The sequence below is a fragment of the Bombina bombina genome, chromosome 4 (genome assembly GCF_027579735.1).
Source record: "Bombina bombina isolate aBomBom1 chromosome 4, aBomBom1.pri, whole genome shotgun sequence".
NCBI classification, from domain to species: domain Eukaryota; kingdom Metazoa; phylum Chordata; class Amphibia; order Anura; family Bombinatoridae; genus Bombina; species Bombina bombina.
Genome location: NC_069502.1, coordinates 845,775,413 through 845,788,315, shown reverse-complemented (window position 1 = coordinate 845,788,315; position 12,903 = coordinate 845,775,413). Strand labels below are relative to the sequence as shown.

Sequence of the window (12,903 nt, the reverse complement as noted above, 5' to 3'; positions counted from 1 at the left end):
ATATATATATATATATATATATATATATATATATTTATATTTGGCAATAACTTGAGACCGCACTCTGAGGACTTAATCGGTGTTTTAATTCAAGTAACGTTTCGGGGTCTCCCCCTTTATCAAACATACAGAACAGTGCAACATAAACCTCTAAACATACCCCCTCTTACCCACCACAAACACGTCCAGCTCTGCCCACTGTGAACTCCCGGAAGCGTCTCCCCAGCGCAACTGCGCATGCGCCAGGCGGTTTTTATGCACCGCACCAGAAGATTACAACTCGTGAGTGCTTGGTGACAACATTTGTAAATATATATATATATATATATATATATATATATATATATATATATATATATATATATATATATATATATATATATATATATATACAAAACACGGGGGTGGGGTCAGCACTCTCAGGCCGGACCGGGTACACATCCTATGACCCTGCAACATGCACAGCCCTGGGTGCAAACCAGCACTCTCAGGAAGCTGCACTGTTACCAGAGCCACAGGCAGTTAACCCCAGTCAGGCCTGGGTGCAAGGCCCAAACAGGGAAAATTACAAAAAAATATTTTAATATAAACACACAGAAAAAGTCCAGCACTCACTCACAAGCTCTCAACTAAGATAAAAAGCAGCAATGGAAGAATTAGTTACCGCATCTGGCCAAATGGGAAAAGCCCAGGTACCTCGTCAAGGTTTCTTCCAATAAACCTGGGTCCCTAACCAGCCACACAATGCAGGCTCACAATCAAACAACTGTGAAAAAAAGCAACTGTGAAAAAATGGAGGGTGCACAGGCTTATGTAATTTCCCCAAACATATACAAAACACGGGGGTGGGGTCAGCACTCTCAGGCCGGACCGGGTACACATCCTATGACCCTGCAACATGCACAGCCCTGGGTGCAAACCAGCACTCTCAGGAAGCTGCACTGTTACCAGAGCCACAGGCAGTTAACCCCAGTCAGGCCTGGGTGCAAGGCCCAAACAGGGAAAATTACAAAAAAATATTTTAATGTAAACACACAGAAAAAGTCCAGCACTCACTCACAAGCTCTCAACTAAGATAAAAAGCAGCAATGGAAGAATTAGTTACCGCATCTGGCCAAATGGGAAAAGCCCAGGTACCTCGTCAAGGTTTCTTCCAATAAACCTGGGTCCCTAACCAGCCACACAATGCAGGCTCACAATCAAACAACTGTGAAAAAAAGCAACTGTGAAAAAATGGAGGGTGCACAGGCTTATGTAATTTCCCCAAACATATACAAAACACGGGGGTGGGGTCAGCACTCTCAGGCCGGACCGGGTACACATCCTATGACCCTGCAACATGCACAGCCCTGGGTGCAAACCAGCACTCTCAGGAAGCTGCACTGTTACCAGAGCCACAGGCAGTTAACCCCAGTCAGGCCTGGGTGCAAGGCCCAAACAGGGAAAATTACAAAAAAATATTTTAATATAAACACACAGAAAAAGTCCAGCACTCACTCACAAGCTCTCAACTAAGATAAAAAGCAGCAATGGAAGAATTAGTTACCGCATCTGGCCAAATGGGAAAAGCCCAGGTACCTCGTCAAGGTTTCTTCCAATAAACCTGGGTCCCTAACCAGCCACACAATGCAGGCTCACAATCAAACAACTGTGAAAAAAAGCAACTGTGAAAAAATGGAGGGTGCACAGGCTTATGTAATTTCCCCAAACATATACAAAACACGGGGGTGGGGTCAGCACTCTCAGGCCGGACCGGGTACACATCCCATGACCCTGCAACATGCACAGCCCTGGGTGCAAACCAGCACTCTCAGGAAGCTGCACTGTTATATATACACACACACACATACACGCGCAATAAAAATACAAATTTTCTGTATGTGAAGAACATTGGGATGTAAATTATTAATAACTCCTGTGATAGCGCGTGAGCGATAAGTGTTAGGTTTTTTCTTCTGCGTTCTAAATTGAATTCTATGGGGAGAATACATTAACGCAGTCCTATAGTTAGCACTTTGGGTTTTGCAAACCTTTTACTTTCAACTAGTAATACAAGCACAACCTGACACGTGCAAAAAATTACTTCTAATAAAGTTTATGCTCGAGTGAAAGAACTAAATAGCGTGCCACTTGTAATCTGGCCCAAAGTTGCCTACTCAAAAGTTCCTCTGCATCCCACCAACCACGATTACTATACCTTAGTGTAGGGTCCTGCCCCATCCCTCCCGCCACCCACAGCAACCATAGTATAGTGTAGGAGTCCATCCCATCCCTTCTACGATTACTATAGCTTAGTGTAGGGGCCTATCCAACCACCCATGGTCACAATAGCTTAGTGTAGGGGTCCACCCCTTCCACCACTCATGATTACTATAGGGGTCCGCCCCATCCCTCAAACCACCCACAATCACAGCACCATTAATGCCTACCCCCCTAAAAATTATTTTTTCCTCCTGCCAGCAAGTCTATGTCTGTAGTATAAGGGCTCACCATATCCCTCTCACCAACCACAATCATCGCCCACCCGATCTGATCACAGCCCTCCACCAACATCAAAATCTGAAACAGGCAATGACATTGCCTGTATCAGATCTGCCTTCATATAGTAATGGAACACCACCAGTGCTATCAGTATTGCTCCACTGGTAATCAAGCCTATAGTTGGCAATTAATTACTCACCTTCGGTAATAGGAAAAGTGCCCACATACGGCTCCTCTCTGTTCTCAATCTGTGTAACAAGTAAAGGTTTCTCAGGAACATATCCTGTAAGGACATAAATCACAAATTATGTAAGAAACAAACCACTATATGGTGCCACAAATAAATTATTACCATTAGCTGGTTACTCAGTAAAAAGAAGATTCACAGGTCCTGCTGCTGAAAATTATTTTAACTTCATTACAAAAGATTATACTTCTATAGAAAAAAAAACATTTTAATTTGTAAAGTATATTGTAAGAATCCTTCTAATAAAATCTGATATGCACTGCAGTCTATTGTATGTGTCTGTAAACTAAGTATAAAAATAAATATATTTTATATAACCCATTTTGATGTTCTTATCCTCAGATTTCTATAACCCATATTTTAATGTAAAAGGGTTGTATTAAAAATACATGAAAACCATATTCTGACATTGATACAATTTTTTTTTTAATAATAAGCATTGTGCTCTGTGTGTGTTATCTGAGAATAGAGGCCATTTTTACCATCTGCCACTGATAGGGACAGAAGACTTTTCTTTACTGGAACATCAGAAAGAATTCATATCACACATACCTGCATATAATAAGGTCTCTGTTAGAGCTTTTTTACCCATAGTGTATAGTGCTGCTGGTTTCCATGGATAAATCTAACACAGTGACATGAAACCCTACATTGGAAATATGGGTTATACGTCCCTCTGAGTTGTGACAGTAGCCAGATACTGAGCTCCACTAGAGCCGCTGCTTCCCACACCCAGAACTATGACGACTTTGGGCACTCGCTGGATCACTATGGGCCAGTAGCACAGTGTGTGATGTATAAATTGTGGTGGTACCTCAGCTAGCTGACCAAGTAGGAAGCAGTGCAAGGGAAGGGTACACAATGTTTCAGACATAAAATAAGTAATCTGGAAGAATTGTATCAAATTTGCTTCATTCTCTTGGTATCCTTTGTTGAAGGAACAGTTATGCACTACTGGGAGCTAGCTGAAAGCCGATGACACATGGCATATATGTGCAGCCACCAATCAGCAGCTTCTGAGCATACCTAGGTATACTTTCAGCAAAGTATACAAAAAGAATGGAACAAATTAAATAATAAAAATAAATTGGAAAGTTATTTAAAATTGTCCCTTTAAAGGGACATGAAACCCAAAGTTGTTCTTTCATGATTCAGATAGAGAATACAATTTTAAACAACTTTCCAATTTACTTCTATTATTTAATTTGCTTCCTTCTCTTGTTATGATTTGCTGAAAGATTTATCTAGGCAAGTTCATGAGCAGCAGAGAAACTAGGTTCTAGCTGATGATTGGTGGCTGCATATATATATTGAATGTGAATGGCTCACCCATGTGTTCAGTTAGAAACTAGTAGTGCATTGCTGCTCCTTCAACAAATGATACCAAGAGAATGAAACAGATTAGCTAATAGAAGTATATTAGAAAGTTATTTAAAATTGTATTCTCTATCAGAATCATGAAATAAAAATTTTGGGTTTCATGTACCTTTAATTAACAAATGGCTGTAATAACAAACACACAGATTTTATACCTGTTTAACACAAGCCCAGATTATGTGTCACTTATATGTGCTTTACTCTTTGTCCCATGCCCTGTAGAGTTATATAAATTATTACCTAGAGACCTGAGGGTCTGGTAATTCTCCAACATCACATCCTTATAAAGCTCTTTTTGTTCTTCAGCTAAACAGCCCCACTCCTCCTCCGAGAAATAAACTGCAACTTCATCAAACTCCATTTATTTCTTGAAATAAAAAAAAAAAAATCAAACCATAAAAACAGGATTTAAATCATAAACTATAAACCACACAGAGCAAACTGACTGTGACAATAACCATGAACAAACCAAGAGCTTGGCCAGTGACTATGAACAGCCCATATGGGGCTAGATTACAAGTGGCACACTATTTATCACTCTCATTCGTGCATTAACTCAAGTTGAGAGTAAAACTTTTTTGAATGAACAATGAGCACAAAAAGCCAAATTTCGAATATTGTGACGCGTTAATGTTATCCCCCATAGACTCCAATGTAGCACGAAAAGTGTAAAAACACACTATCCCCAGTGTAAAAAAAATGAACACCCTTATTCCCACGCGAACCCGATTCCATTTTTTTTTATACAATATATAGATCTTGTCACAGAAGGGCACTCACAGGACTTTCATATATTCCAGCTGATTAAGCTTGTCTGACGGGAGTGTGGCTGAACTGCTGTTGCACTAATATGTTTTTCCAAAACATTTTGTCTTGAGAAAGGCCTAACATAAGGCCGAAACGTCGACTTATGATCTATTCCTCTATGAGTTTGAAATAAAGATTTGAATTTTATCTATGAAAGTGCCCTTCTGTGACAAGAACTGTGTATTTGATTCAAGGATTGCACCCTGGCACAGATTGTATCCGATTGGTTGGAGTGCTGGACTGCGGGCTATATACAGGTATAGATATATACAGTACAGATATATAGGAATATCTGTTTAAAAATATATTGAATATTCCCCTATGTGAAGAACATTGTAATGTGAAATATTTACAGTAAATATGAATATTGCATAAATATCATTCTTCACATTTTCAACTACTTAACTACAAAGAACTCCAATGCACATTATATATACATATATATATATATATATATATATATTTATTTATAAGTATTCAGGCACTTATATGTGTATATACAGTATGTCTGTAAATACATATAAATTATATATATATATATATATATATATATATATATATACACATACATACATACATACATACATATATCTTCCTCACCTTCCCAGTCATTATGTAGATCTCTGAGGTTTGGTTCTTCTCTGTCCAGTCATTATGTAGATCTCTGAGGTTTGGTTTTTCTCTGTCCTCTTCTTGATGGTCACACATGAATCAGCCCAATACTTCAATAACTGTTTGTGGTCTCTTATTGACGTGCGTGACACTGAGTAACAGGTACTCACCTTGTCACAGTAACACTGACCTATAACTAGAGAGGAGGATGTAAATGTTAAATATAAATGTACAGATCTGTGTCTACATCAAACAAACTTCAATGACAATGAAACCATTCAAGTTAATTACTACATATTTGGTTAGATACTTAGGCATCTTCGAAGTGATAAAAATGTGTTACCAATATTATTTGTTTTACTTAAAGCTTTTACACACACCATATCCACAGTGCATTATATAGATATATATTATGTACTAGTTCCCTCTGAGATGCACACAACATATCCCCATTACATTTTACACAGACATATAATATTATGGAGTATTTCCCTCTGACACACAAACGCACCATATCCCTAGTACATTATACACAGATATATAATATTATAGCGTAGTTCCCTCTGAGACACACACACTATATCGCCAGTAAATTATACCCTGATATATAATATTATGGAATAGTTCCCTCACACACACACCATGTCCCCAGTACATTATACATAGCTATATAATATTATAGAGTAGTTCCCTCTGAGACACAAACACACCATATCCCCAGTACATTATACACAGATATATAATATTATGGAGTAGTTTCCTCTAATACAAACACACACCATATATCCAGTAAATTATACACAAATATATAATATTATGGAGTAGATCACTCTGATACATACACACCATATCCCCTGTACATTATACACAGATATAGAATATTATGAAGTGGTTCCCTCTGAGACACACATACACGCGCACACACATAGCATATTCCCAGTACATTATAGATAGATATTTAATATTATGCAGTAGCTCCGTCTGATACATACAAACCATATCCCCAGTACATTATAAACAGATATATAGTACTTCCCTCTGAGACACACACACACTATATCCCCAGTACATTATACACAGCTATATAAGATTATGTTGTAGTTCCCTCTGAGACACACACACTATCCCCAGTGCATTATACACTGATATATAATATTATGTAATAGTTACTTGGAGAGACACAAACCATATCCCCAGTACAATATACCTAGATATACAGTATATATTATGGAGTAGTTCCCTCTAACACAAACACACACCATATATCCAGTACATTATACTTAGATATATAATATTATGGGGTAGTTCCCTCTAATGCAAACACACACCATATCCCCAATACATTATACACAAATATATAATATTATGTAATAGTTACTTGGAGCGACACAAACCATATCCCCAGTACAATATACCTAGATATACAGTATATATTATGGAGTAGTTCCCTCTGACACATATACACCATATCCCCAGTACATTACACACAGATATATAATATTATGGAGTAGTTCCCTCTGACACATATACACCATATCCCCAGTACATTACACACAGATATATAATATTATGGAGTAGTTCCCTCTGAGACACACACAATATCCCAAGTAAATTACATACAGATATATAACACTACACATAGCCTCTTTGCCAGTACCTTACATAATACATAAGCTATTGTAAAATTGTTATTCACAAAAGGACACTGTTTATAGCCACCTTCATAAACACGGTTAGTTGTTAGTTCTACTTCTGCTGCAAGACCGGTGACGTCACAGTAGTCACATGGCTGCAGCGATCAAATGGTACTGAGAGATACATTTAAGTCTCCAGCCCAATTATTTCTTTCCGCACTATTTGGAGAAGGGTCTAGCAGCAGACTGGAGCTCAACTCTAGACAGGAAACATGTGACCTCCACTCAAAGCTTTTTTTTTTTTTTTTATCAACTTTAATGTAACAAACAACCTATAGACAATCAGTCTGAAAACGAAACATTTTGCAGCTTTCTTGTTCTACTTAATGTGCACTCACAGTGGTTACCTTATAAATGACAATCAGCATAAACCACTGTGAGTGAACATTAAGAAGAACAAGAAAGCTGCAAAATGTTTAGTTTTCAGAATGATTGTCTATAGGTTGTTTGTTACATTAAAGTTGATTAAAAAAAAAAAAAGCTTTGAGTAGAGGTCACATGTTTCCTGTCTAGAGTCAGTGGAGGTCACATGTTTCCTGTCTAGAGTGGAGCTCCAGTCTGCAGCTAGACTACTTTGACTATTTGATCCTCTTCAGTAATGTGACCATGGTGACATCATAGCTAGATGGGAACTAGCTGCTATTATCTCAACTCGCAACGTAGCAGCTTCAGGTGGGTATATATTAGCAGAGACACTTTTGTATTGTGTTATATATCTGTATCTACTGTACAGAGGTTGATGTGTGTACTGGAGAAGATGCGTTATGTACTACTGAGGCAACCTCTCTATAATATTATGTATCTATATATGAGGTACTGGGTATGGAGCTGTGTGTGAGAGACAGAAATAAATCTGTATATAGGGTACTGGGGAGAGGGCTGTGTTGAGACAGGGGAAACATATCTATAATATTATACATCTGTATATGGGGAGAGGGCTCTGTGTGTGTGAAATAGGGGGAACATCTCTATAATATTATTTATCTTTATATCAGGTACTGGGAATGGGGCTGTGTGTGAGTCCGAGGGAACCTCTCTATATTAATATTATACATCTGTATATAAGGTACTGGGGAGAGGGCTGTGTGTGTGCGAAACAGGGGGGGAACATCTCTATAATATTATTCATCTTTATATAAGGTACTGGGAATGGGGCTGTGTGTGAGTCCGAGGGAACCTCTCTATATTAATATTATACATCTGTATATAAGGTACTGGGGAGAGGGCTGTGTGTGTGCGAAACAGGGGGGAACATCTCTATAATATTATTCATCTTTATATAAGGTACTGGGAATGGGGCTGTGTGTGAGTCCGAGGGAACCTCTCTATATTAATCTGTATATAAGGTACTGGGGAGAAGTCTGTGAGGCAGAGGTAACTTCTCTAATATATATCTATATATAAGGTACTGGAGAGAAGTCTGAGTGTGAGTGTGAGGCAGAGGGGACTTCTCTATAATATTATATATCTGTAGTTAGGGTACTGGGGAAAGGGCTGTGTGTGTGTGAAACAGGGGGAATATCTCTATAATATTATATATCTGTATATAAGGTACTGGGGAGAGGGCTGTGTGCGTGTGAAACAGGGAATATCTCTATAATATTATATATCTGTATATAAGGTACTGGGGAGAGGGCTGTGTGTCTGAGACAGGGGAAACATATCTATAATATTATAGATCTGTATATAGGGTACTAGGGAGAGGGCTCTGTGTGTGTGAAACAGGGGGAACATCTCTAATATTATTCATCTTTATATAAGCTATTTGGGAAGTGACTGTGTGTGTGTGAGGCAGAGGGAACATCTTTATAATATTATATGTCTGTTTATAAGGTCCCGGGGAGAAGCTATGTGTGTGAAACAGAGGGAGCCTCTCTATAATATTATCCATCTGTATATAACGTACTGGGGAGGGTCTGTGTGTGTGTGAGGCAGAGAGAACCTCTCTATAATATTATACATCTGTATATAACGTACTGGGGAGGGTCTGTGTGTGTGTGAGGCAGAGAGAACCTCTCTATAATATTATACATCTGTATGTAACGTACTGGGGAGGGTCTGTGTGTGTGTGAGGCAGAGAGAACCTCTCTATAATATTATACATCTGTATACTGTATAACATACTGGGGAGGGGTCTGTGTGTGTGAGGCAGCAGGAGCTCTCTATAATATTAAATATCTGTTTATAAGGTACTGTGGAGAGAGCTGTGTATGTGAGACAGATGGAATCTGTTTGTTTATAATGTTATATATCTGTATACAAAGTACTGGGGAGGGGGCTGTGTGTGAGACAGAGGGAACCTGTCTTTCATATTTTATATCTGTATATAAGGTCCCAGGGAGAGTCTGTGTGTGTGTGAGACAGAGGGAGTCTCTCTATAATATATATTTGTATATAAGGTACTGGGCAGGGGCTGGGCAGAAGGAACCTGTTTATAATATGTATCTGAGACAGAGTGAACCTCTCTATAATATTATATATCTGTAAGGTACTGTGGAGGGGTGTGGTGTGTGTTTGTTTTTTAAGAGGCAGCCTCTATAATATTATATACCTTTTTTTTTAAGAGGCAGCCTCTATAATATTATATAAGGTGCTTGGGAGGGAAGGTAGGTGTGTGTAAGAGGGAATCTCTATAATATTATATATCTGAGTATATATGAGGTAATACGGAGGGAAGCTCTCTATAATATTATATATCTCATCTGTATATAAGGTACTGAGGATGGTGGTGTGTGCGAGTATCAGAGGCAACCTCTCTAAAATTTTATATATTGGCCTTCTCTGGTAATAATTATCAGTGAAGAATCCCTCCCAGAAGGGGCGTGGACAGAACTACCACTCCCCTGATTTACCTATAAAGGTAATCCTCAGGCTCCTCCCTTTCATCTTCCTAGTTCTGTCCAGTACTGTTACTGTTGCCTTTTAATGGTTAATTTGGGCTTTTAATCTTCAAGTCTATGCCCTTATACACTTAAAACTGTGTGCTGTAAATGAACTGTTTTCAAGCCATGTGAATACTTTTAAGATGTATTTATTTATGGCAATTTATGACTATAGTTGTAACAGCAGTAGGTATTATATCTATGTATACAAGGCAGGACTGTTTTTCAGCATATTGGATAATATTCATTACATGATATTTTATATATTTGACATTTTGAGTAAACATTATTCTGTTTCCGCTAATTTCTGGTTAAAGTGATGGTAAATTTGAGTTTTTAAACAATGCATAACTCAGCGGCTCCGTCTGCCCACAGTACATCGCTCTTCTACCAATGAGGTGACGTTTGCACCTCTAAACCAATAGCCGTGCTAGCATACAGAACACTGTTAGCTGACACGCATAGCTATTAGTTTAGAGGTGCAAACATCACCTCATTGAAGGAAAGCGATTGGGCCCTGGGCGGCCGGAGCCAATGACTTTAGCAAGGTGCAGCGGCACAGTCAGGGTGAGTTTAGCACCCTTTTTTTTTTTTTTTTAAAATAAGTGATGACTTAAACTCCCCTTTATTTTTAGTGATCATAAATCCTAGCTTTTGTTAAATGCTCGGATTTACCATCACTTTAGAGTAAATGTCAAGTTTGATGAATCAGTGCCCAGTTTTTAAAAATCCTATTAAAAACAGGGGCACTTTCATTTGTCAAACTTTACATTTCACTTGTTTTGTTAAAATACATACCTTTTTAATCTTAAAAGCCTGTCCAGCGATTCCCCCTCCTGCCGCTCGTCACTTCATACGTCAGCAATGATGAATACGGCATCCTCTAATCACGGTTTCCCCCCCAGGGGAATCATTGCCTGAGGCAATGCCGTGATTGGAGGAAGCCGGATTCGTCATTTTTTACATATGAAGAGGCTTGCGACAGGCGGGAGAAGCGCTGGAGCGGCTTTCGAGATTAAAAGGTATTTTAACAAAACAAGTGAAATGTAAAGTTTGATTAATGAAAGTGCCACTGTTTTTAATAGGGTTTTTAAAAACCGGGCACTGATTCATCAAACTTGACATTCACTTTAAAACCTGTGACGCACTGCAAGCGATGCGGCGCAAGGTGAAGCAGCTGCTTCGCGCCGCTTCTGAAGTTCAAATATTTAATCTCTGATAGCTCAGCTACGCGAGCTGACGCAGCAGAGTGCTCAGAGATGAAAAGGCAGGACACACTGAGCGCGCCCAGCCACATCTGCACGCCGCTCCGCTTGCAGTGTGTCACAGCCTTAAAGCTTGGTTCTATTTATTCGCCTTTAAAGTCTGACAGTATTTGTTATTTTCCTCTCATTCTGTACATTTTCAGACTCTGAACAGGTGCTGCAATTTTTAGTCTTATTTTACACACCCTTGTTGCCTCAATCACCTGTTTTAATTATGCAGGGAATATGTTAGACACACCCTAAACTGATTTTTCTTTGTAAATATCTAAACTGTTTTTTAACCCTTTCCCGCCGTTATGCCGTTGTATTCTGTCACAACGGTGCTGGGCTTTAAAGCTGTTATGACGGAATACAATGTCATAGCCAACGGCTGTCCTGAAGCCTACTGCGCTTGCAAGATTTGATTGCGGTCTGGAGGGCGTTCCTAGCGTTATAGGGACGCCCCCCAGACCCAATCCCATAATTGAAATCTTGCGATCGTTTGCACGATTGCGTGATTTCAATTTGTCTACATCTGAACAGTTGTTCCGATGTAGACACTTTAAGCTAGTCACAAAAGGGTTAAATCTGAGGCCTGATTTGAGGTTTGGCAACATTTTTGTGTTATCGTTAACATTTGTAACTAATGAATACATCATTTGCATTTCTCACTTTTGTGTTTTTTATAATCAAACTCTTTCCAGCAGGGGGCCAAGAACATGTGTAGTTTTATCCTGGCTGTGTTTTTAACTGTTTAGCAACTAGGATTTGTTTTTGCCAGTCTATTGCATTGCTGCTTATTTTTTTTAAGTTAACAGTTTTACACCCTTTTTTGCAGATTTTCTGAAAATATAAACATCTTTCACTGACAGCTATGTCCTAAGTTGTTTTAAAGGGATACTGAACCCAAATTGTTTCTTTCATGATTCATATAGAGCATGCAATTTTAAGCAACTTTCTGATTTACTTCTATTATCATTTTTTTTTCGTTCTCTTGCTATCTTTATTTGAAAAAGAAGGCCTCTAAGCTAAGGAGCCAGCAAATGTTTGGTTCAGAACCATGGACAGCACTTGTTTATTAGTATTGTCCAATCAGCAAGGACAACCCAGTTTGTTCACCAAAAATGGGCCGGCATCTAAACTTACATTCTTGCTTTTCAAATAAACATACCAAGAGAATGAAGAAAATTTGATAATAGGAGTAAATTAGAAAGTAGCTTAAAATTGCATGCTCTTTATTTTTAGTGATCATAAATCCTAGCTTTTGTTAAATGCTCGGATTTACCATCACTTTAGAGTAAATGTCAAGTTTGATGAATCAGTGCCCAGTTTTTAAAAATCCTATTAAAAACAGGGGCACTTTCATTTGTCAAACTTTACATTTCACTTGTTTTGTTAAAATACATACCTTTTTAATCTTAAAAGCCTGTCCAGCGATTCCCCCTCCTGCCGCTCGTCACTTCATACGTCAGCAATGATGAATACGGCATCCTCTAATCACGGTTTCCCCCCCAGGGGAATCATTGCCTGAGGCAATGCCGTGATTGGAGGAAGCCGGA

The 12,903-nt window shown here is 38.7% G+C and overlaps 1 protein-coding gene across 5 annotated transcripts in view; it reads left to right on the top strand.

Moving 5' to 3' along the window:
- Positions 1-12,903, top strand: part of LOC128657258 (gastrula zinc finger protein XlCGF26.1-like) — a 438,901-nt gene that overhangs the window by 216,147 nt on the left and 209,851 nt on the right. For 3 of the 5 annotated variants that reach the window (XM_053711534.1, XM_053711533.1, XM_053711532.1), the window contains exon 1: positions 7,768-7,890. The exons of the other annotated variants lie outside the window; for them this stretch is intronic. The gene's annotated coding sequence lies outside the window, so the exon portion shown is untranslated. Of the gene's footprint in view, positions 1-7,767; positions 7,891-12,903 lie in introns of those variants that run through there. 5 annotated transcript variants of the gene reach the window in all.